Raw genomic sequence first — 25318 nt, 5'->3', positions numbered from 1 at the left:
AGGTCTTCCTCTGCCCTCCCCCTTGTCTGCTCCCCTCTTCATCCGCAGCCTTTCCCCTGGCTTCCTCCCCCATCTCAGCCAGGAAAGGTCCTTCCTGGACTGGTGTCCTAATCACTGGCTGAGAAGGCCTCTGTCTTCCCGGGCTTGGAAGCACTGAACACTTGGAGTCCTTCAGAGTCTGCTGGACCCCTAGGCAGGTATGAAGAGGCCAGGGGAAAAGGGCACAGAGTTTTAGGTTCCAAGAATTCCCAAGAGACAGTGATGGGGGATGTGGTAAGTGGAGAAAGGCAGTGCTCCACCAGACAGCAAAGCATCTCCAAGTCCCAGCAGCTTTTGTGTCCAAACTCTCCTAAGGATACACTACCAGCTTCAGTGACAACAAATGTTTTTGGTTTTCTTTGTCCACCCCACTTCCTCTGGGAAACGCTTGTATCATGTATGAGTTTGATCACAGCAGCTGCAACTACTTTGCCTTGTGCTGTAACAACTCTTTCTTAGATGTCCTCTGGACATGCCAGCTTGTCAGAGAGTCATCAAGTCCTCTGACATAGGATCTCCCTGTTGTTGTACCAGAAATCTTTATCTCCTCACTAGACTTTGATTCTCATAATCTGGCTTGGAAGACGATAGTGGTGGACAAATGACAGGTGTAGGCAGAGGGTCCAGAAGATCAGACTGTATATCTCATGCTGCTTCTACTCTGCAACCCCGAGGCTCAACCCTCCTATGACATCACCACTACCACTCCAGGTACCCAGAGTCTTACTCCCTTCTCTATAGGTCTCCAATCCTCCAGGATTTTGGTAAATATCTCAGACTATACTTAATGCACCTCATACACCCCACTCCTCCACCTCACACCATTCTTGCCCAGTCCCCCGCCCTTTCTCTGACTGGCCTCTGCCAATATTGGAGATGTACCTCAGAGACCGTCCATACCAATGCCCCAGGACTTTATTCCTTACTGCCTTGGATGCCTTAAATTCCAACTTTTGTATCCTCACTGCAAATCTCTCAGCCTCAAACTCTGCTTGACATCCTGGAAGCTCATTGCTCAAACTTAGCGACCACCATAACCCTACTATGACAGCACCACTACCACTCCAGGTGCCCATTGTGGAGCACTTTTCTTGACATTGAGGTTTGCAGCCTTAAATCTTAGATGCCTTGATTATTCTCTCCTAATTTCAAACATATACCTTTGAAATTTTCTTTAGTGTTCACTTCTTGGGGTGAAGATGGTCCATCTCATGGAAGCCATTCTACCATACCTGGAAGCAGATGTCAGCATCCACTAAGGTACATGCTGTTTTTCCACAAGGGAACCATCCCTAGGATTGCAGATGCAGCCATGTTAGGCTATGCTTATCAAGGTGCTTTGTTGTTGTTTATTTGTAAGGTAGACTTACAAATGGAGAGAAAGAGATACACACACACACACACAGAGAGAGAGAGACAGACAGACAGACAGACAGACTGACTCCATCCTCTGGTTCACTCTCCAAATAGTCCACAACAGCTAAGGCTATGCCATGCCAAAGCCAGGAGCCAGAGCTTTATTTGGGTCTCCCATGTGGCTGTAGGTACCCAAGCACTTGGGTCATCCACCCTGCTTTTCCCAGGCTCTCCAGCAGGGAGCTGCCTCAGAAGTGAAGCAGGCAAGACTCGAACAGTTGCCCATACCAGATACCGGCACTGCAGGCTGTGGCTTAACCTGCTGCATCACAGTATTGGTCCCAGGGTGCTTTGTTTTTTAGCAACAGAAACTCTCCCCAACTTGATCATAAAAGGAATGAATTGATGGAAGTTCATCTTACCCTCACAGAAGGTAAGAAAAAGCTGAAAATCTTCCACCTTTTTGGTTCTTGCATTAATTTACTCAAGAAGCAGACTCCAGGGAGAGCCTGGCTCTGCCTTTACTTGTGTGGGTGAACCCAAATGATATTCTCCTGAAGAGCCCCACCCATGGGGAGGTGGAAGACTGTAGCATCACTACCAAGAGAAAAGGTTCATACTTACCTGAGAGTCTATAGTATTCCCACCTGCAGTGTAAGAGGAATTGGTGAAAAAGCAAAGTCCTTATTTAGTGATGCAGGCCCCATAACATTGTACTAGAATTTTCTAGAGTGTTCCTGAGGAACTCAGAAAAGGGCAGGGAGACTGGGCTGTTCCTTCCACCTAGACAAGTCCCCTTTAGCGTGTGTTGGGTACTTGCCACTACCCTATGCCACCCTGGCCCAATGCCCACAGTAGAGTCTGTGCATGTAGAAGACGACTGTAACCTCCTCATCTTTGTATTCCCAGCAGACTCAGTGTAAGAAGCAGCACCAAATTCCCAGAACAAGAAGGTCCACATGGGGCCAGTGCTGTGGCATGATGGGTAAAGCTGCCTCCTGCAGTACCAGCAACCTATATGTGGACCAGTTCGAGTCCCAGCTGCTCTACTTCTGATCCAGCTCTCTGCTTTGACATGGGAGAGCCATGATATAAATCCAATAGCCTCATAGGGACAGGGGAAATGGAGGTCAAGAGACCAGGGACTCCTCATAGATGAGAACAGGCCATGAGCCAGACCCCAGTCAGCTTCTGTACCTTCCATTCTGATGTTTTCTAAGTGGGAAGATGGACTTCAGGACTGACAAGACAATCTGCTCCACCGTTGTGCAGGAACCTAGCCCAGGGAGCCAGGGCCCTTCTCACAGAGGTTTGTCTGATGGCTCTGATCCATATTGACATTTTAGCAGAGTAAGAAGTGAACATTTGAGTGCTGTCCTGAACATTTTTCACTTGGGAGCTTTCTCCAAAAATGAGAGATGATGTGTTTCATTTGTGTATTTTTCAAAAAGATGTATTTATTTAATTGAGAGAGAGAGGAAAGAGGGAGAGAGGGAAAGACAGAGAAATGGAGAAAGGGAGAGAGAGAGGGAGAGAGGGAGAGAAGGAAGAAGGGAGGGGGAGAGAAAAGGGGAGAGAGAGAGAAAAGTCTTCCATCGGCTGCTTCACTGCCCAGATGGCCGCAATGGGCAGAGCTGGGACAATCTGAAGCCAAGAGCTGGAGCTTCCTACAGGTCTCCCACATGAATGCAGGGGCCCAAGGACTTGGGCCATCTTCCACTGCTTTCCAGGCCATCAGAAGAGAGCTGAAACAGAAGTGGAGCAGCCGAGACTTGAATCAACGCCCATATGGGATGCTGGCACTGCAGGCAGTGGGTTTACTGGCTATGCCACAGCGCAGGCCCTCACTTTGGTATTTTTACACAAGAATCACAAAACATAGCTTTGCTCCAGGATCATTGTCTCCTTGCTGTCAAACTGTAACTTAGCATTTAACTCCACATGACTTGGAATACTTTAAGTGCAAAATTACTTCCTTGCATTTTTTACATGTGATTAAATTTGTCTTAGATTCCACATATGACTGAGATTATGAAGTATTTGTCTCTCTTTGGTTTACTTCACTTAACATAATGTTCTCTAGTTTTAGAAATATTTAATGTATTTGAGATCTTTTTTTGAAAGATTTATTACGTTTATTTGAAAGACAGAGTTACAGAGTGACGTAGAGATAGAGAGAGAGATCTGGCCAGCGCCGCAGCTCAATAGGCTAATCCTCCACCTTGCGGTGCCGGCACACCAGGTTCTAGTCCCGGTCAGGGCACCGGATTCTGTCCCGGTTGCTCCTCTTCCAGAGCAGCTCTCTGCTATGGCCCGGGAGTGCAGTGGAGGATGGCCCAAGTGCTTGGGCCCTGCACCCCATGGGAGACCAGGAGAAGCACCTGGCTCCTGGCTTCGGATCAGCACGATGCGCTGGCCGCAGTGGCCATTGGAGGGTGAACCAACGGCAAAAAGGAAGACCTTTCTCTCTGTCTCTCTCTCTCTCACTGTCCACTCTGCCTGTTAAAATAAATAAATAAATAAATAAATAAGAGAGATCGTCCATCCACTGGTTCACTCCCCAGATGGCTGCAACAGCCGGAGCTGTGCCTATCTGAAGCCAGGAGCCAGGAGCTTCTTCTGGGTCCCCTACATGGGTGCAGGGGCCCAAGGACTTGGGCCATCTTCTACTGCTTTCCCAGGCCATAGCAGAGAGCTGGATCAGAAGAGGAGCAGCCGGAACTAGAACCAGTGCCCATATGGGATACCAGCGCTTTAGGCCAGGGCTTTAACCCACTGTGCCACAGCGCTGGGCCCCTGTATTCAAGATCTTAAACTTCTAATATTATAATATTGGTGGCAAGTATTTTCATTACCATAAATTATTTATTTTGCAAGTATCTTTTAATTTTTAGCAATAATTTCCCCAATTTTTTACATTATAATGTCTCCTTTATATACATTTAAAATATTAGACACAGAACTTGTTAGAAGCTAAAAAGGAAAACACACTCTTTCTTTGGGATAACACGACATCTCATTTCACTGAAAGGTGAATATCAAGAATTAAAGCTGCTAGGTCACACTTGAGATCTTGCAGATCCCCAAACAGCCCTGAAGTCTAAATATGAAAATACCATTCATAAACCATAACAAAATCCTCAACTCAAAAGAAAACTCTCTGCAGTTTATACAGCTATATCCATAGTCAACATCTTTATAATATCCAGAGACCTACCAGATTTTTAGGCATGACAATGAAAATAGGTTTACATTCAGAACGCAGAGCTTACCCCAAGATGACCTTACTTGAAGCCTGGTCCCTGGAGAAGACCGTTCCATTCTTCACCTGTCCCAAAGTCACCACTGTCAAAACCAGAAGTCCACAGACACTCAGTATATGACAGGCAGAACTGCATTCTGAACAAAGACAAGTCCAGTAAGATTAGCTGTCCATGCTCAGTGGAATGGGGAATGGTACTCAAATTCCTCAGGATGCCCCAGAGACTCACAGGGCTGCTGCTCACGTGGATCTGGAGTTCCCTTTCATGGTTGCCTGCAAATGTGCATAGTTGTGCACTTCTAACATAGCTTCCAGAAATTCTGCTAAAAACTGGCCTGAAGGAGCTTCTGTGATTATCTTCAAAATCTGACAAACCAGCTGGTCACCAGAGACTACTGTGCTACCTGATGGGTGGCTTCATTTCCTTTTTCTCTCCCACCTATTCTTTAAAAGCAGGAGAAGGATGGCACAGTATGATTCAATGATTTCTCTAAAACATAAAATAGTCAACACTGATGAGATAATACTTGGGCAGATGTGAAATCTCCAGAGTCTCTTAAGGTTACGATGTTGACTCCTTGGTTTTTCCTGGGGCCAAATTTCAAGGAGTTCTTTGTGGCCTATGCTGTGGCTGTGGGCTAGATGCCTGGTGGAGGTCTCCATGGTAGACATTCTCTTGCATCTGGGCCCCCCAGTGTTCATCAGTGACAGAGCCATGACCCAGACCTGCTGAAGAAGGTCCACACTAGGTGCCTGAGTCATTACCACCTTTGTATAAGCAGGCTTCAGTTGTGTCAACTCTAGCCACATTTTATACATCATATTTTATACATCACATTTTATACATCATATTTGCTAGGATGTTCCTAATGGGTTCCTAGGCTAAGCAATGCTACTGAATTCATGCTATCAAAGCAGGCCACATCTGCCATTCCCTGGGAGCCACAGCAAAGCCAGAGCCAGGCCTGTGACCACAGGCTGGGTTTCCTTTCAATGCATGTGTGCACGTGCATAAGTGTGCACATACTCACACGTTATTAAACACTGTCCACATTGATAAAACATCATCAGCTGAGAGTTGTCAGGACACAGCGGGGCTTGTGTCTTTTATGAGACTTATTTCAGGCTGGGTCACAGTGAGGGGACTGTATATATACCACTGACATTCAAATGAGTCTCTTGCAATTACTCCAATTCATTCAGATAGTGTTTCTCCCCATTATTTCTTTCAAAAAAAAAAAAAACACTTCCAGAGGAAATTTTGAGCCACTTATATAAAAGGTTAATGAAGAAACATGTGAATTCAAGGACCCAGAAATGAGTTGCTAACTCAAGAGTTATAATTGTGAATAAAACAAGTTCAAAATGCACCACACCTGGAGGAGGTACAAATTTGAGGAGAGGGCCACAAAAGTTTAAGGAAGCGCTTTTTATCTGTATATGCTTGAAGCTAATAGTACTCCCACTGTAGTGGTTCCAGTTGTCACAACTGTGAATTAGTTGTTTTCATAAAGCTCTCTCTGACAAAGATTTCACCTTCCCTTCCCTAAAGAACATGACCTCAAGGAGGCTGCTCAGCTGAAAAGACTAACTCAAGCTTGATACGGTGGAAACCAATGGTGAGGCAGCAGGAACACGCCCTGGAGGGCTTCCAAAAGGGGAGCACTTACCTCGGGGCTGAATAAGTAAGGTAATCCATGTGGAGGCCAGGTGCAGAGCAAACACATGGGGAGCATGTTTAGAGTTTCTCAAACACTGAAAAAGAAAAATCACTAGCATTTTGTCATTGCAAAGATGAGCTATGACTAAGAGCTCTGACCACTGTGTGATGGAGCCTTGTGTTAGATAAGATGGGCAGGCATGAATCTGCAGGTACATCTGGGAAAGAACAGGAGGTTCAGGTAGGACCACACCACCCTGCACAGGCCAAGGTCCCAAAGTAAATGATGAAAACATGGCCTCCTCCCATCCCATAGTATGGACTTGAATCACTGTGCTCCTCCAAGCAGGCTGCAAGGCACATCATGCCCTCCTCTCAGTGTGGACTCATTTCTTTACTCTGCTACCCGTTTCTCCATGATAATGGGGTACCCCTGATGCTTTACAACTCTCTGAGGGTCATTCAAGGCCTGGTATCCATCCACTTATTAGCTTCTGTCACATCCACAAGAGCCTCCCCTCTAATCCACAGATGGATACTGGATAGTGGGAATAGTCCAGCAAGTCGCTGGCAAGGGCAGCACCAAGGACAGCACCCACCTGCAGCTGCCTAAGTGGTGGTACAAGGAAGCCAAGGAGGAAAGGAAGAGAGCAGAAGAGGCAGAGAAGCATCTGGAAGAGGCGCCAAGAGAGGCAGGTGCTGAGCTGGAGGAAATATACATGACTGAGCCGGCTGTACTCATCCAATTCATGGGAAAGATCTCCCCACAGGGTGCCTCTGCAGAACTGCTTCCCAGGACCCACAAAGTCTTCTTCTGTGATTCCAAGTTGTCTGTTAAGGCTGCTCCCAATAATGCTTTTGGGTAGAGTCGATTCCCTTAGCAATCAGAACCTCTATTGAGCAATTTACCTAAAAGTCTTCCTTTAGAGAACCTCAATTAAGAATTTTTTTCCAGTGCTGGGCCAGGCCTATATCAAGAGCCAGAAGATTCTTCCAGGTCTCTCACATGCGGATGAAGGGGCCCAAGCACTTGGGCCATCTTTTGCTGCTTTTCCCAGTGAATTTAAGATAGATTCACTTCTGATTCTGCTCCCTACTAATATGCTTGGGGAAGTAGCAGAAGATGACCTAAGTATTTGGGCCTTTGCACTCACGTGGGAGACCCACATGAAGCTGCTGGATCCTGGCTTTGGCCTGGCCCAGCCACAGTTGTTGTGGTTTGGGGAGGAGTGAAGTAGCAGATGAAAGATCTCTCTATCTCTCCTTCTCTCTCTGTAACTCTTTCAAATAAATAAAATAAATCTTTAAAAAAAATCATTAACTGGGGCCTGTATTGTCACAGCAGATAAAGTCTCCACCTGCAATGCTGGCATTCCATATGGGCACTGATTGAGTCCTGGCTGCTCCCTTCCTGAACCAGCTCTCAGCTAGTGCACCTAGAAAAGCAGCAAAAGATGTCCCAGATGTTTGGGTCCCTCCATCCATGTGGGACACCCAAATGAATTTCCTGGCTCCTGGCTTCAGCCTGGCCCAGCCCTGGAAAAAAACTGTCACAGCTGGTAAAGTCTCTGCCTGCAATGCTTGCATTTCATGTGGGCACTGGTTGAGTCCTGGCTGCTCCCCTTCTGCTCCAGCTCACTGCTAATGGGAAAAGCAACTTTGGACTATTCCCACTATCCAGTATCCATCTGGGATTAGGGGAGAGGCTCCTGTGGATGTGACAGAAACTAATAAGGTGGATAGATACCAGGCCTTGAATGACCCTCAGAGAGTTGTAAAGCATCAGGGGTACCCCATTATCATGGAGAAACGGGTAGCAGAGTAAAGTTGCTTTTGTCATTGCACATGTCATGACCATGTGCCCATCTATCTCACAGTGTGGGTAGGGGTGGTGCTGGATTCTCCTTATTTCCTCACTTTCAGCACTATTAGGCATTGAGCAACCAGGGATCTCAGACTCTCCAAAAACCCTTCAACTCAGTGTCAGCATGCACCTGGGCTGTTGGGAGACTGACATGTTGAAGACATAGGGTTCAAAATCAGATTTCATGGAGTTCCTCCTTAACTCTATAAAGGTCTATCCACCAACCTTGAGAACAACTGGGAGCCTAGGAGCTCCAGGACAGAGGCCCATGCCTGTTTGAATTGAAAGCGGTCACCAGTAGGAGGCCTTATCTGTTTGCTCCTCACTGGAAGAGTAAACAGAATAGACCACATGGAGGGTTCATGGGGAAAGTTTTAGGTCCATTCTAAAGCAACCAGATCATTTTCATATCATTTTGATACAAGATTTCCCAGAGAACAAGAGGTCATCTGGTCCCTGAAGTGGAAAGAGAAACACTCTCTAGTACTAAGAGAAAAAAAACCTGCCAGCCCAGAATATTATATCCTGCAAAGCTCTCATTTGTGAAGGAAGGTGAAATAAAGACCTTTCATAGCAAACAGAAATTGAAAGAATTTGTCGCCACTGGTCCAGCCCTGCAAAAGATGTTTAAAGATATGTTACACACAGAAACACAGCCATCAATACGAAAGAAGGTAAAGGAAGAAAACTTTCCAGTAAAGGATCACAGGAAGTTCAAAGCATATATTAGAAACATATTTGGGAAAATGGCAGGGCAAAGTTACTACTTATCAATAGTCACATTGAATGTAAATGCCCTCAACTCTCCAGTTAAAAGACACAGACTGGCTGAATGGATTAAGGAAGAAAATCCATCTATTTGCTGCTTACAAGAAACACATCTTTCCAACAAAGATGCATACAGACTGAAAGTGAAAGGCTGGAAAAAGATATACCATGCCAACAGAAATGAAAAAAGAGCAGGCGTAGCCATCTTAATATCGGACAACATAAACTTTACACAAAAACTGTTAGGAGAGACAAAGAGAGGCCAGTGCCGCGGCTCACTAGGCTAATCCTCTGCCTGTGGCGCCGGCACACCGGGTTCTAGTCCCGGTTGGGGCGCCAGATTCTGTCCCAGTTGCTCCTCTTCCAGAGCAGCTCTCTGCTATGGCCCAGGAGTGCAGTAAAGAATGGCCCAAGTCCTTGAGCCCTGCACCTGCATGGGAGACCAGGAGAAGCACCTGGCTCCTGGCTTCAGATCAGCGCGGTGCACCAGCTGTAGCGCACTGGCCACGGCGGCCATTGGAGGGTGAACCAACAGCAAAAGGAAGACCTTTCTCTCTGTCTCTCTCTCTCTCTCACTGTCCACTCTGCCTGTCAAAATAAATTAATTAATTAATTAATTAAAATAAAATAAAAAGAAAGACAAAGGGGACACTATATAATGGTTAAGGGATCAATTCAATAGGAAGATGTAACTATTATAAATGTATATGCACCTACTTACAGGGCACCGGTTTATTTAAAAGATTTGTTAAGGGACTTAAAGGGAGACTTAGACACAAATATAATAGTATTGGGGGACTTCAGTACTCCACTTTCAGAAATAGACAGATCAATCAGACAGATGATCAACAAGGAAACAGCAGATTTAACCAAAACTCTAGCCCAAATGGATCTAATAGATATCTACAGAACTTTTCATCCTACACTTAAAGAATTTACATTCTTCTCAGCAGTACATGGAACCTACTCTAGGATTGACCACATACTAGGCCATAAAGCAAGTCTCAGCAAATTCAAAAGAATTAGAATCATACCATGCAGCTTCTCAGGCCACAGCGGAATGAAGCTGGAAATTAGCAACTCAGGAATCCCTACAGCATATGCAAACACATGGAGATTGAACAAAATGCTCCTGAATGAACAATGGGTCATAGAAAAAATCAAAAGAGAAATCAAAAACTTTCTGGAAGTAAATGAGGATAACAATACAACATATAAAAACTTATGGGACATGGCAAAAGCAGTGTTAAGAGGAAAGTTTATAGCAACAGGTACCTACACCAAGAAATTGGAAAGGCACCAAATAAATGAGCATTCAATACATCTCAAGGATCTAGAAAAATTGCAGCAAACCAGACCCAAAACTAGTAGGAGAAGAGAAATAATTAAAATCAGAGAAGAAATCAACAGGATTGAATCCAAAAAAAAATTACAAAAGATCAGCCAAACGAAGAGTTGGTTTTTTGAAAAAATAAATAATATTGACACACCATTGGCCCAACTAACTTAAAAAAGAAGAGAAAAGAACTAAATCAATAAAATCAGAGATGAAAAAGGGAATGTAACAACAGACACTACAGAAATAAAAAGAATCATAAGAAATTACTACAAAGAACTGTATGCCAGCAAACAGGAAAATCTATCAGAAATGGATATATGCAACCTACCTAAATTGAGCCAGGAAGACATAGAAAACCTAAACAGACCCATAACTGAGACAGAAATTGAATAGAAAAGCCCAGGACCAGATGGATTCACTGCTGAATTCTACCAGACATTTAAAGAAGAACTAACTTCAATTCTTCTCACACTATTCAGAACAATCAAAAAAGGAGAAATCCTCCCAAGTTCTTTCTCTGAAGCCAGCATCACCTTAATTCCTAAGCCGGAAAAAGATGCAGCATTGAAAGAAAATTACAGACCAATATCCCTGATGAACCATAGACGCAAAAATCCTCAATAAAATTCTGGCCAATAGAATGCAACAACACATCAGAAAGATCATTCACCCAGACCAAGTGGGATTTATCCCTGGTATGCAGGGATGGTTCAATGTTCGCAAATCAATCATTGTGATACACCACATTAACAAACTGCAGAAGAAAAACCATATGATTATCTCAATAGATGCAGAGAAAGCACTTGATAAAATACAACACCCTTTCATGATGAAAACTCTAAGCAAATTAGGTATAGAAGGAACATTCCTCAACAATCAAAGCAATTTATGAAAAACCCACAGCCAGCATCCTATTTAATGGGGAAAGGATGGAAGCATTTCCACTGAGATCTGGTACCAGACAGGGATGCCCACTCTCACCACTGCTATTGAATATAGTACTGCAAGTTTTAGCCAGAGCCATTAGTTAAGAAAAGGAAATTAAAGGGATACAAATTAGGAAGAAGTCAAACTATCCCTCTTTGCAGATGATATGATTCTTTATTTAGGGGGTCCAAAGAACTCTACTAAGAGACTATTGGAACTCATAGAAGAGTTTGGCAAAGTAGCAGGACATAAAATCAATGCACAAAAACCAACACCCTTTGTATACACAGGCAATGCCATGGCTGAGGAAGAACTTCTAAGATCAATCCCTTTCACAATAGCTACAAAAAGAATTAAATACCTTGGAATAAACTTAATCAAGGACGTCAAAGATCTCTATGATGAGAATTACAAAGCGATAAAGAAATAGAAGAGGATACCAAAAAACGGAAAAGTCTTCCATGCTCATGGATTGGAAGAATCAATATCATCAAAATGTCCATTCTCCCAAAAGATATTATAGATTCAATGTGATTTCAATCAAGATACCAATGACATTCTTCTCATATCTGGAAAAAATGATGCTGAAATTCATATGGAGACACAGGAGACCTCGAATAGCTAAAGCAATCTTGTACAACAAAATAAAGCCAGAGGCATCACAATACCAGATTTCAGGACATACTACAGGGCAGTTGTAATCAAAACAGCATGGTACTGGTACAGAAACAGATGGATAGACCAATGGAACACAATAGAAACACCAGAAATCAATCCAAACATCTACAGACAACTTATATTTGATCAAGGATCCAAAACCAATCTCTGGAGTAAGGACAGTCTATTCAACAAATGGTGCAGGGAAAACTGTATTTCCACATGCAGAAGCATGAAGCAAGATCCCTACCTTACACCTTACACAAAAATCCACTCAACATGAATTAAAGATCTAAATCTACGACCCGACACCATCAAATTATTTTTTTTTGTTTCTTTTTTTTTTAACTTTTATTTAATGAATATAAATTTCCAAAGTATAGCCCATGGGTTACAATGGCTTCCCCCCTCCCATAACTTCCCTCCCGCCCGCAATCCTCCCCCTTCCCGCTCCCTTTCCCCTTCCATTCATGTAAAGATTCATTTTCAATTCTCTTTGTATACAGAAGATCAGTTTAGTATATATTAGGTAAAGATTTCAACATTTTGCCCATATAGCAACACAAAGTGAAAAAACTACCATTGGATTACTAATTATAGCATTAAATAGCAATGTACAGCACATTAAAGACAGAGATCCTACATAATTTTTTTTTCAAATTAATTAATTTTCTATGCCATTTCCATTTTAACACCAGGTTGTTTTTTTTTTTTTCATTTCCAATTCTCTTTATATACAGAAGATCAATTCAGTATATAATTAGTAAAGACCTCATCAGTTTGTGCCCACACAGAAACGCAAAGTATAAAAATACTGTTTCAGTACTAGTTATAGCATCACTTCGCTTTAGACGACACATTAGGGACAGATCCCACATGGGGTGTAAGTACACAGTGACTCCTGTTGCTGATTTAACAATTTGACACTCCTGTTCATGGCGTCAGTAATCTCCCTAGGCTCTAGTCATGAGTTGCCAGGGCTATGGAAGCCTTTAGAGTTCGCTGACTTTGGTCTTATTCCGATAGGGTCATAGTCAAAGTGGAAGTTCTCTCCTCCCTTCGGAGAAGGGTACCTCCTTCTTTGATGGCCCCGTTCTTTCCACTGGGATCTCACTCACAGAGATCATTCATTTAGGTCTTTTTTTTTTTTTTCCATGATATCTTGGCTTTCCATGCCTGCTATACTCTCATGGGCTCTTCAGCCAGATCTGAATGCCTTGAGGGCTGATTCTGAGGCCAGAGTGTTGTTTAGGACATCTGCCATCCTATGAGTCTGCTGTGTATCCCACTTCCCATGTTGGATCTTTCTCTCCCTTTTTGATTCTATCAGTTAGTATTAGCAGATACTTGTCTTGTTTGTGTGATCTCTTTGACTCTTAGACCTATCAGAACTATCAATTGTGAGCTGAAATTGATCACTTGGACTAGTGCGATGGCATTGGTACATGCCATCTTGATGGAATTGTGTTGGAATCCCCTGGCACATTTCTAACTCCACCATTTGCGGCCAGACCGATTGAGCATGTTCCAAATTGTTCATCTCCTCCCTTTTTCCACTCTTAGATTTAACAGGGATCACTTTTCAGTTAAAATTTAAACACCTAAGAATAATTGTGTGTTAATTACTGAGTTCAACCAATAGTACTAGAACAACAACAACAAATACTAAAAAGGCTAAAGTATTACATTGTACATCTAAAGTCAGGACAGGAGCTGATCAGTTCATTGTTGCTTATAGTGTCCATTTCACTTAACAGGTTTCCCCTTTGGCGCTCAGTTGTCACCGATCAGGGAAAACAAATGATATTTTTCTCTTTGGGACTGGCTTAATTCACTCAGCATGATGTTTTCCAGATTGCTCCATCTTGTTGCAAATGACTGGGTTTCGTTGTTTCTTACTGCTGTATAGTATTCTATGGAGTACATGTCCCATAATTTCTTTATCCAGTCTACTGTTGATGGGCATTTGGGTTGGTTCCAGGTCTTAGCTATTGTGAATTGAGCTGCAATAAACATTAATGTGCAGATGGCTTTTTTATTTGCCAAATTAATTTCCTTTGGGTAAATTCCAAGGAGTGGAATGGCTGGGTTGTATGGTAGGGTTATGTTCAGGTTTCTGAGGAATCTCCAGACTGACTTCCATAGTGGCTTAACCAGTTTGCATTCCCACCAACAGTGGGTTAGCCGACACCATCAAATTATTAAAGAACATTGTAGACACCCTGAAAGATATAAGCACAGGCAAAGACCTCTTGGAAAAGACCCCAGAGGCACAGGCAGTCAAAGCCAAAATGAACTATTGGGATTGCATCAAATTGAGAAGTTTTCTGTACTGCAAAAGAAACAGTCAGGAAAGTGAAGAGGCAACCAACAGAATGGGAAAAAATATTTCCAAACTATGCAACAGATAAAGGATTAATAACCAGAATCTACAAAGAGATCAAGAAACTCCACAACAAAACAAACAACCCACTTAAGAGATGGGCCCAGGACCTCAATAGACATTTTCAAAAGAGTAAATCCAAATGGCCAACAGGCACATGAAAAAATATTCAGGATCACTAGCCATCAGGGAATGCAAATCAAAACCACAATGAGGTTTCACCTCACCCTGGTTACAATGGCTTACACACAGAAATCTACCAACAACAGATGCTGGCGAGGATGTGAGGAAAAAGGGACACTGTTGGTGGGAATACAAAGTGGTAAAGCCACTATGTAGGTCAGTCTGGATTACTAAGAAACCTGAATATAACCCTACCATTCAACCCAGCCATCCCACTCCTTGGAATTTACCCAAAGGAAATTAAATTGGCAAACAAAAGAGCTGTCTGCACCTCAATGTTTATTGCAGCTCAATTCACAATAGCTAAGACCTAGAATCAACCTAAATGCCCATCAACAGAAGACTGGATAAAGAAATTATGGGATATGTACTCCATAGAATACTACACAGCAGTCAAGAACAATGAAATCCGGTCATTTGCAACAAAATGGAGGAATCTGGAAAACATCATGCTGAGTGAAATAAGCCAGTTCCAAAGGGACAAATATCATATGTTCTCCCTGATCAGTGACAACTAACCGAGCACCAAAAAGGAAACCTGTTGAAGTGAAATGGACACTATGAGAAACAATGACTTGATCAGCCCTTGTCCTGACTGTTGAGGAACAACTTACTATTTTATTCCTTTTAGTGTTTTTTTGTTCTACTTAATACTCTTGGTTGAAATCTTTAATTAACGCACAATTATTCTTAGCCCCTCTTCCAGGCCAGCTCTCTGCTGTGGCCCGGGAGTCCAGTGGAGGATGGCCCAAGTGCTTGGGCCCTGCACCCCATGGGAGACCAGGAGAAGCACCTGGCTCCTGCCTTCGGATCAGCATAGTGCGCCGGCTCCAGCACGCCGGCCGCGGCGGCCATTGGAGGGTGAACCAACGGCAAAGGAAGACCTTTCTCTCTGTCTCTCTCTCTCTCTCTCTCTCTCACTGTCCACTCTGCCTGTCAAAAAAGAAAGATAAATTTACCTGAAAAGTGATCATGATTAAACATAAGAGTAGGAATAAGAGAGGGACGAGATGTATAGTTCAACACTTGCTCAGTTGGACTTACCCCTAATGGTAGAGTTAAAAACGTGCCAGGGGATTCCAATTCAATCCCATCAAGGTGGTATGTACCAATGCCTTTCACTAGTAAAAGTGATCAGTTTCAGTTCATAATTGATAATAATGATAGGATTAAGTGTCAAAGGGATAACATAAACAAGACTAGTGTCTGCTAATACTAACTGATAGAATTAAAAAGGAGAGAATGATCCAATATGGGAAGCGGGATACACAACAGACTCATAGAATGGTGGATGTCCTAAACAGCACTATGGCCTCAGAATCAGCCCTTAAGGCATTTGGATCTGGCAAAAAAAGCCCATGAGAATATTTCAGGCATGGAAAGCCAAGACACTCTGGCAAAAAAACAAACAAACAAAAAAGACCTAAATGAAAGATCTCTGTGAGTGAGATCCCAGTGGAAAGAACGGGCCATCTAAGAAGGAGGTACCTTTCTCTGAAGGGAGGAGAGAACTTCCACTTTGACTATGGCCATGTCTAAATAAGATCAGAGTTGGCAAACTCATGAGGCTTGCATAGCCTTGGCAGCTCATGACAAGAGCCTTGGGTGATTACTGACGTCATAAATCAAACAAGAGTGTCAATTGTTAACAACAGGAGTCTCTGTGCACTTACTCCCCATGTAGGATCTCTGTCCTTAATGTGTTCTACTAGGTGAATTAACGGTAAAGCTACTGCTAAAACAATACTCTATACTTTGTGTTTCTGAGTGGGTGCAAACTGTTGAAATCTACTTAGTAAATACTAGGTAGATCTTCTATATATAAAGATAATTAAAAATGAATCTTGATATGAATGGGATGGGAGAGGGAGTGGGAGATGGAATGGTTGTGGGTGGGAGGGAGGTTATTGGGGGGGGAAGCCACTATAAGCCAAAATTTGCACTTTGGAAATTTATACTTATTAAATAGAAGTAAAAAAAAAAAAAGAAAACAAAATAAATTTGAGGCCTAAATGTTTGCTTGCATTGTAACAGATAGGAAAGAGAATTTATATGGCAGCAAAGGGTGTCTTGTTAGGTATCAGACACTCAGGTCAGGGCACATGGCCCCTGCAAGAAAATCTTGGCAGCCAGGCTATTGATCAGGGCTAGCCAGGGTGTTCATGGAGAAGGTACAGCTCCATCCAAGGGGCCCAGAACTGGACACCTGGATGAGAATGGGAGTCCTGGTTGGTTCTGGGCTCAGCTTGTAGCTGGCTCTGCCATGGATACTAGCAGAGATGGTTGGCTTCACAGGGTCACTGGTGCCAAGCTAGGCCCCAGACATAGTGGCAAGGAGCCCCTTGAGCCAGAGACTGATCCCAGGCCACAGGACCTCGGGCACATCTCTGTCTAAGGCCCCCTCAGGCTATGGGGTGGCTCATGGAGCATCAACTCCCAGCTGGCAGCAGCAACAGGACACACCTAGGTGCTAGAAAGTCCAGCTGGGGCCAAGTTCAGAGCCAGGTGCTTTTGTGACACCACCGCACCCCACCCACCACAGCTGCCAGGCAACCTCCTTCATGACACATCCTGGCATTGTCACTGCCTCTGATGCCACCTCACAAGCCCTCAGCTCAGCAGTTTTCAGTGAGTTGAATGCCGTAGGAGCGGAGGGGCCGAGCTCCTCCATCCTGCCACTTGCAAACTCACACACTTCGCTGTGATGGGAAATTGTCTCCCCAAATTCTCGTGCTTCAGGAACCGTGTGGTTCCTGAGCCATGCCGCACTGGCCCACCCGATTGGGTGGACCACACTCCACCTGCACCGCCACCCACTCCCACTTGGGAGTATAGGAAGTGGTGCAGGGACCTCGAGCATGCTGGCTCTGGCTCCAGGCCCAGCAGTAGGAAGTGGTGGCCCCTGCCCATAAGAAGGCACAACGGCAGGCACCATGTGAACAAAAGAGTCCAGGCCAATCGGCGTCTGGACTGCCAGGAAGTCAGTCAGACGTTCAGTGTCCTGCCTTCCATTAAAGAGGAAGAGGAAGAGGAAGAGGAGGAGGTGCAGTCCTGTGACCCTCCGCTTCCAGGCTTCTGGGCAAACCAAGAGAGGACTGAAGAACAGCGCCAGAAAAGGCAGAGCGAGGAGGAGAAAGAAGAGCTGGAGGAGAGAATGCCCCAGAAAGACCAAAGAGCCTGCCACGCCTTCAAGAGAAGTCCTGGGCCTCTGGTGGGAAACCACCAGTCCCTATCACCTGATGATCCAGAGGCCCAGGGCTCTCTCCAGAAGCCAGTCCTTGCCGTACAACACTCTCGGCCCAAATCCTGCCCTGCCATCCGCCTTGCCTGGGGCTGGACATGTGGGGAGGTGCCGACAGAGACTCGTCCTGCTCAACCTGACTATGTGTCAATGGTGGAAGACATAACCCAGGAGAATCTCCAGGCGTGAAGTTGCAGGGCCAATGAAAACCAGCATCCAGCATGAGCTGCACCTGCCTCTTGCAGATCGTCACTGGACCTGGAAGTCTCACCACACTGAGGCTGCCACCTCCGCTGGTGGACTCCTGTGGGAGCCCAGTGAAATCCACGTGAGTTGCCCCCAGCTCCCAAACTGCCTCTCACTGCTACTGAGGGAAAGCTTTGGGACTCGGTGTCCAAAAATGCTATTTCTGGGGGATGGAACAGACACAATGGGAGCCTGCAGTACCTCACTACCTGCCCTTCTTCCTCCTCACCCGAGGCAGAGATGGCTTCCTGTCTTTGTCCACACACACTCTGCAGGCCCGAGCTGCTGTAACCACAACTGGCTTGGCGACCTGTCTGCTCTTCTTCAACCCTGTGTGTACGCCATAGCACGTGCGGTGAGAACACAGCACTCTTGCCCCTAAGTCTCCTCCTCCACTGTCCCTGCTGACTCTTCCTCTGTTGAGGTCCACTGTCAGGGCAGAGCTTTTGCCTTAATACCCAGTGGCAGCACCTCACATTTCTGATCTTCCCCACCCCACTGGCCTGACACACTCTGCTTTCAACATCTCTCTTAGAGAAAGGAAGCCTTGACATCCACATGTGCACACCCCTCCTCCCCTTTCCTTGCCCACTCTTGCTTCAGGCTCTTCTCCCAAGCTTTGCAGTGCAATGAAGCCATGTTACCCCTTATGATTATCCCTGATATCACTGATGTATCCAGCACTTCTGAACCACTAATTTCTTCCTTCATAGCCAATGAATCTGAATCCTTGAACTTACAGCCTACTTTTTTTAAACCTTTATTTAATAAATATAAATTTCCAAAGTACAAATTTTGGATTATAGTGGCTACCCCCCCCAATAACCTCCCTCCCACCCGCAACCATCCCATCTCCCACTCCCTCTCCCATCCCATTCATATCAAGATTCATTTTCAATTATCTTTAAATACAGAAGATCTACCTAGTATTTACTAAGTAAAGATTTCAACAGTTTGCACCCACTCAGAAACACAAAGTATAGAGTATTGTTTTAGCAGTAGTTTTACCGTTAATTCACCTAGTAGAACACATTAAGGACAGAGATCCTACATGGGGAGTAAGTGCACAGCGACTCCTGTTGTTAACAATTGACACTCTTGTTTGATTTATGACGTCAGTAATCACCCAAGGCTCTTGTCATGAGCTGCCAAGGCTATGCAAGCCTCATGAGTTTGCCAACTCTGATCTTATTTAGACATGGCCATAGTCAAAGTGGAAGTTCTCTCCTCCCTTCAGAGAAAGGTACCTCCTTCTTAGATGGCCCATTCTTTCCACTGGGATCTCACTCACAGAGATCTTTCATTTAGGTCATTAAAAGAATTTGGAATTAAAACTTATGACAACCAATATATGAGTCTGCAGGAGCACAGTGTAATTAAATTCTGAGGTCCTGATGCTGTCCAGGAGGAAGTAAAAGCATAAATTTACATTAGATTTTGCTAAGTCAAGAAGGGCTGTTGTAATCTCTGGTACAACCACTGGAAGAAGAATCTAAGAATGTATATCTGCTGGCACTGCGGCTCACTAGGCTAATCCTCCACCTGCGGCACCAGTACTCCGGGTTCTAGTCCCGGTTGGGGCATCAGTTCTGTCCTGGTTGCTCCTCTTCCAGTCCAGCTCTCTGCTGTGGCCTGGAAAGACAGTGGAAGATGGCCCAAGACCTTGGGCCCTGCACCCGCATGGGAGACCAGGAGGAAGCACCTAGCTCCTGGCTTCAGATCGGCGCAGCGCGCCAGCCATAGTGGCCATTTGGGGGGTGAACCAACAGAAGGAAGACCTTTCTCTCTGTCTCTCTCTCTCACTAACTCTGCCTATCAAAAAAACAAAATAGAATGTATATCAACACCACTAATATAAGAGGAATAATAGAGTAATACAAAACAATCTATCCAAACAGAAGCAAAAAAAAAAAGAAGAAATTAACAAAGATGAAAAGGAATAAATAAAAATACTAAGCCTGTAATTTAAAGTAATTTGAAAGCATGTTACCACAAGACTTGGAAGGAAAAAAGAGAGGAAGCAGCAGGAAGAGAGGGAAGTATCCTTACATTCTTAGAATTGTAGCTTTGAAAAATATGAAAATGGTCTCAATCACTTCATGAGTTTATCATAACCTTCATAAGAAAACATGACAAGAACACTTAAAGAACATTTACAGGCTAAATTTTTTTCCTCATACAAAAATCAAACTCATAAAGTATTAGCAGAACACAAATTTTAAAAATAAATATGCATGAAAATCATGTTGAGTTTATTCTACAAATGTATGTTTGCATTAAACTTCAAGTATGTTAGGCATTACATTTACTGAGCTCCCAATTCTTAATTTCCTTACAATAAGAATAAGATGACCTATTACATTACAACAAACTTGACAATTTAAATGAAGTGGTACATTATCATCATTAAGTACAGTGTTAAAAGTTGAGAGTATGTTATTATAGCAATCAGACAAAAAGAAGTATAGCTAAAAATAAAAATTCTTCTATTAAAGAAGAATTTAAATGAAATTCTGAAAAGTATCCTACCAACCCAAAAGAATGTAGGAAAGGAAGAATATTAGAAGAGGAGACAGACTATTCAAACTGAAAAGAATAAATTGTTATATCCAAATTCAAACATAAAACAAGCTATATCGAATGCAAATTGGATAAATACTCCAACAGAATATCAAAGATTGTCAGAATAGATAAAGGCATTATCTCTAAGAGAAATACTTTAAATATAAGGTTAAAGATAGCTTGAAATAAAGGACTGAGGAAAAATATACCCTGCGAAAGAAGTCATGAGATATTACAGTGGCTATCTTAATATCAGATAACGTACAACTCAAAGAGTATGGCCAGAATAGGACATTTATTAATGACAAACTAATAATGAATCAGGAGACAACAATCATAAAGGTATATGACCCCAATAACAGAACTTTTGTATACAATGAGAGCAAAATTGAGATTGAAAGGAGAAATAGACAAAATCACAACCATAGTAAGAAATTTAAATCCTTCTCTCTCCACAATCAATAGTAAAGACACAGAATAAAATGAACATTATGAATCACATTGAGAGGCTAATTGTTATTTCCAGAAGACCATATCCAACAATTGCAGAATACAGTTCTTTCTAATGTAGAGAGCACATTCAATAAGATACTCATAAAATAACTCTCCCGGTTTTCAAAATGCTGAATTCTTATGAAATATATTAACTACTAAGGAACTGGAAACCATTACCAACAAGATATCTAGGGGGGAAAGGTAATTAATGCTAACCAAACATATTCTTGGTAAATAATCAAAACATTAGATTAGAAAACATTTTTGAATTATATGAAAATGAAAACAAAACATCAAAACATGTGAGATAAAGTAATGTTTAGAAGGAATTTAACAGCATAAAAAGAAACAAATGATACAAGGTTCTACCTGAATATGCTCAAATAGGAAGAGAAAAATACATCCAAAGTAAGAAGAAGAGAAATAATGGAGATAATTTCAGAAACCAGTGAAATGCCAAAAGGAAAAACAAGAGAAAATTAACAAAGTGGAAAATAGTTGAAAAGATCAGGAGTGAATAAATCACAAGTTAGGTTAATCATAGATAAAAACAGGCACAAACAGTTGCATTTAGAATGGAAAGGGACATCAAACAAATTCTACAATCATCATTCAAAGAGCAAGGAAAGCCATAAGCGACTTTATATCAATCAAAAACTGAGATGAAATGGAGAAATTCTTTGAAAACTGTGAGAAATAGAGTATATGGCTAGCTTAATATCTGTTAAGGTAATTTAACTATGAAAACCTTTCCTTAAGGAAAACTCCAAGAAGAAATGGGTTAGCTAGTAAAGTCTATGAAATATTTAAGGATAAAATAATACAACCTGCATGCATCTCTTTCATAATTATATAATTTCATAATTATATAATTTCATAATTATAAAATTTCATAATTATATAATCCTGATACACAACCCAAATATATTATAAGAAATTTATAGATGATTTTCTTAATTAATATCCCAGTAAAATATTAAGATATAAGCCAAATGAATTCAGTAATGTAAAAAAAACTGTCTTATCTCAGTAACTCAGAATTGCTTTAACATTCAAAAAGCAATCAAAACAGGGACAGACATTTGGCACCAAAGGTTGAGACGCCTGTAAGAAGCCATGTCCTAATTTAGAGTGCCTACATCTAAATTCTAGCTCTGCAGCCAATCCCAGCTTCCTGTAATGCACACCCTGGCAGGCTCAAATGGTTCAGTCCCTGCCACCCACGTGGGATGACTGAAGTCCTGGCTGCTGGGCATTTGAGGAGTGAACCAGTGGACAGGAGTTCTTTCTGTGTCTTTCTACCTCTCAAATAAAAATAAACGATTTAAAAGTCAATCAACACACATCATAATACATTACGTGAATGAGGAGAAAATTATGTGGCCATCTCAAAAGATGCAGATGACTGATAACATTCAATACACATTCATCACAAAAAATTCTTGAAAATTTGGATGAGAGAGAAAAATTCTGAATCTGATCAAAGAAACTTGAAAAGCCTTCAGCTAATATAGTTTAAAGTATGGAATGATTTCCCCACTAAGATCAGGAATGATACAAGGATGTCATTCTCTTTTTGTCTACTTAAATTGCACTGGAGGTCTACCTAATCAGTGGGGGAAAAAATAAAAAACATAAAGCATAAAGAAAAGTAGTAAAACTGCCCCTTTTTGTAGATAAGATGATTGTTTACATAGAAAACCATAAAGCACCTATGACTAGACTTGATAGGTGAAAAATTCATAAACTCAGCAATACATGAGGTACATATGCAAAAGTAAAATTTATTTTGACACACTACCAGCAAAAATTGGGAAATGAAATGAAAACACTAATCAAATTAATAATTAAAATGATTTGAACATAGTTTGTGGTAAGCCTATTTGCTGAAAGTAAAGATCCATAGATCTTTACTGTGCTCACATTGTGGCACAGAAGGTTGAGCTATAGCCTGCAATGCAGGCATCCCATGTGGCTCCGATTTTGAGCCCCAGCTGCTCCACCTCTGATTCAGCTCCCTACTAAGTCACCAGGGAAAGCAGCAGAAGAAAGCCTGAGTGCTTGGGTCCCCACGACTCACATGGGAAACTCGGGTGGAATTCTGGGTTCCTGGTTACATCCTGGCCTGGCCTTTGGCACCATATAGAGAATGAACCAGGTGGAAGATCTATGTCCGTACATGCCTCTGTGAATTCTGACTTTCAAATACATAAGATAATCTTTTTTTTTTTTCTTTGCCAGACCAAAGGGCATTTTATTTTGAAGCATGAAGGCTGTTTGCTGCTCCACCGATGCGCCTGGATCTAATCTGAAAATGCAAACTGAACTTAACATGGAAAGAAAATTGAAAAGAGGCACAAGGGGCCAGGGGGCCATCTCCACCCACCGTCCTCAGAAGGGCCCGACCACTGGGTGAACTCCTTTGCCTCCTCCATGAACTCAGAGAAGCAGCAAGTGGGAGAGAACGTGGCGGGGGGGGGGGGGGGGGACAACTCCCTCCTGGCCCTGCTGTCAGACCTAGGCCTGGCGGAGGTGGAGGAGGACCACCTGCCTGGCCGTGTGGTGCCATAGCACACAGCTTGTGTGCCAGCTGCCCCCACCTCCTCCTCTTACTTGCTCCTGAAGCACAGGCACTATGGCCACTTCTTGAAGCTCTCGTGGTCATAGGTCCACGTCTGGTTGGCCTTGAATTTCATCGCAGAGGTGGGCTCTTGCTGCAGCTGCTGCTCAGGGTGCTGCCACCCTGCTGGGGAGCGGAGGTGAGGGCGAGTTGGGGCACAGGGGCATCAGGCGCACTGAAGGGCGAGAAGGTGGCGCGGGAAGCTGGGACAAGGCCACTCAGTCCTGGGGCCAGTGGTCCTTCTGACTCAGTGCTGGAGGTGAGCGAGGGTCACTGCAGCCCAGGGTCCGGGAGGGAAACGCCTTCTCTGCCTGGACGTCCGTCATTCTCCGTGGAACCTTCCCTCTGCTCTCCTCCACTCCTTCCTGCCACCTCCACCAGGGAAGGAGCCAGGCAGGCTCGAGGCTCCTGCCATGCACAGGCAGTTATGAAGACCCGTGCTGACCCAGACCAGCGCTGCAGTGGCTTACATAAGAAAAGCTTAAGAAAAATAAAGTTCTAGCACAAAAAAAAAGGGGGGGGGAATAAGGTTCTATTAAATTGGAGGAATATTCCATTTTCATGGATTGTTCAAAAGTTAATTCTTCCTAAACTGATCTAAAAAATCATTACAATTCAATAGAGTTGAATCCCAACCAAAATCCCAACAATTTTGTACAAGGATCTTCATAAACAGATTAAAACTTTATACAGAAAATGCAAAGGGACAAAAATACACAAGGGAAAAGAAACAAACACGTACTGAGAAGTAGAAAAGCCAAACTGAATGGTATAGATGGGGCTGGGGTTGTGCATACCTGGTAGTTATCACCTGGGATGCTGGCATCCTATATGGGTGCCAGTTCAAGTCCTGGCTGCCCCACTTCTGATCCAACTCCCTGCTAATGTGCTTGAGAAAGCAGCAAAAGGTGGCCCAAGTGCTTGGGCCCCTGCACCCATGCGGAAGACCCAGAGGAAGCTCCTGGCTCTTGTCGTTTGGTTCAGCCCCAACAGTTGCAGGCATTTGGGGAGTAAACAGGCAGATGGAAGCTCGCTCTCTCTCTCTCTCTGCCTCTCTCTCTCTCTCTCTCTCTCTCTCTCTGCCTCTCCCCTCTCTATAATTCTGCCTTTCAAATTAAAGAAACAAACACGGCCGGCACCGCGGCTCACTAGGCTAATCCTCCGCCTTGCGGCGCCGGCACACCAGGTTCTAGTCCCGGTCGGGGCACCGGATTCTGTCCCAGTTGCCCCTCTTCCAGGCCAGCTCTCTGCTGTGGCCAGGGAGTACAGTGGAGGATGGCCCAAGTGCTTGGGCCCTGCACCCCATGGGAGACCAGGAGAAGCACCTGGCTCCTGCCATCGGATTAGCACGGTGCGCCGGCCGCAGCCCGCTACCACAGCGGCCATTGGAGGGTGAACCAACGGCAAAAAGGAAGACCTTTCTCTCTCTCTCTCTCACTGTCCACTCTGCCTGTCAAAAATATATATATAAAAAAAAGAAACAAACAGTGAATGGTATAGAAATAAAGATGAGAAGCAGACTCACACGTATTGTATCACCTTATTTACAACAAAGATAACATGGAAAGTCATGGAAACAGATGGTCTTTTCAATAAAAGTTGCTAGGAAAATTAAATTATCTATGGGAAAACTGGAACGATGTTGAGGTGGATTCGTTCTGAGAGGAGGAGCGTGGAGGGGGCAAGAGGCGTGGAGTCACCACACAGACCCTGGGA

The 25318-nt window shown here is 43.5% G+C and overlaps 1 long non-coding RNA gene across 2 annotated transcripts in view; it reads right to left on the bottom strand.

Annotated features, from left to right (window-relative positions):
- The window catches only part of LOC133766548 (uncharacterized), a 52287-nt gene that overhangs the window by 24455 nt on the left and 2514 nt on the right, over positions 1–25318 (bottom strand). For both annotated transcript variants that reach the window (XR_009866721.1, XR_009866720.1), the window contains exons 2-3: positions 6328–6412; positions 4668–4794 (exon numbers count right to left, since the gene is read on the bottom strand). This is a non-coding gene — a long non-coding RNA (uncharacterized LOC133766548). The remainder of the gene's footprint in view (positions 1–4667; positions 4795–6327; positions 6413–25318) is intronic.

This window comes from Lepus europaeus, chromosome 9 (genome assembly GCF_033115175.1).
Source record: "Lepus europaeus isolate LE1 chromosome 9, mLepTim1.pri, whole genome shotgun sequence".
NCBI lineage: Eukaryota > Metazoa > Chordata > Mammalia > Lagomorpha > Leporidae > Lepus > Lepus europaeus.
Note: the sequence above shows the minus strand (reverse complement) of the source record. Positions and strands in the feature narration are given on the sequence as shown.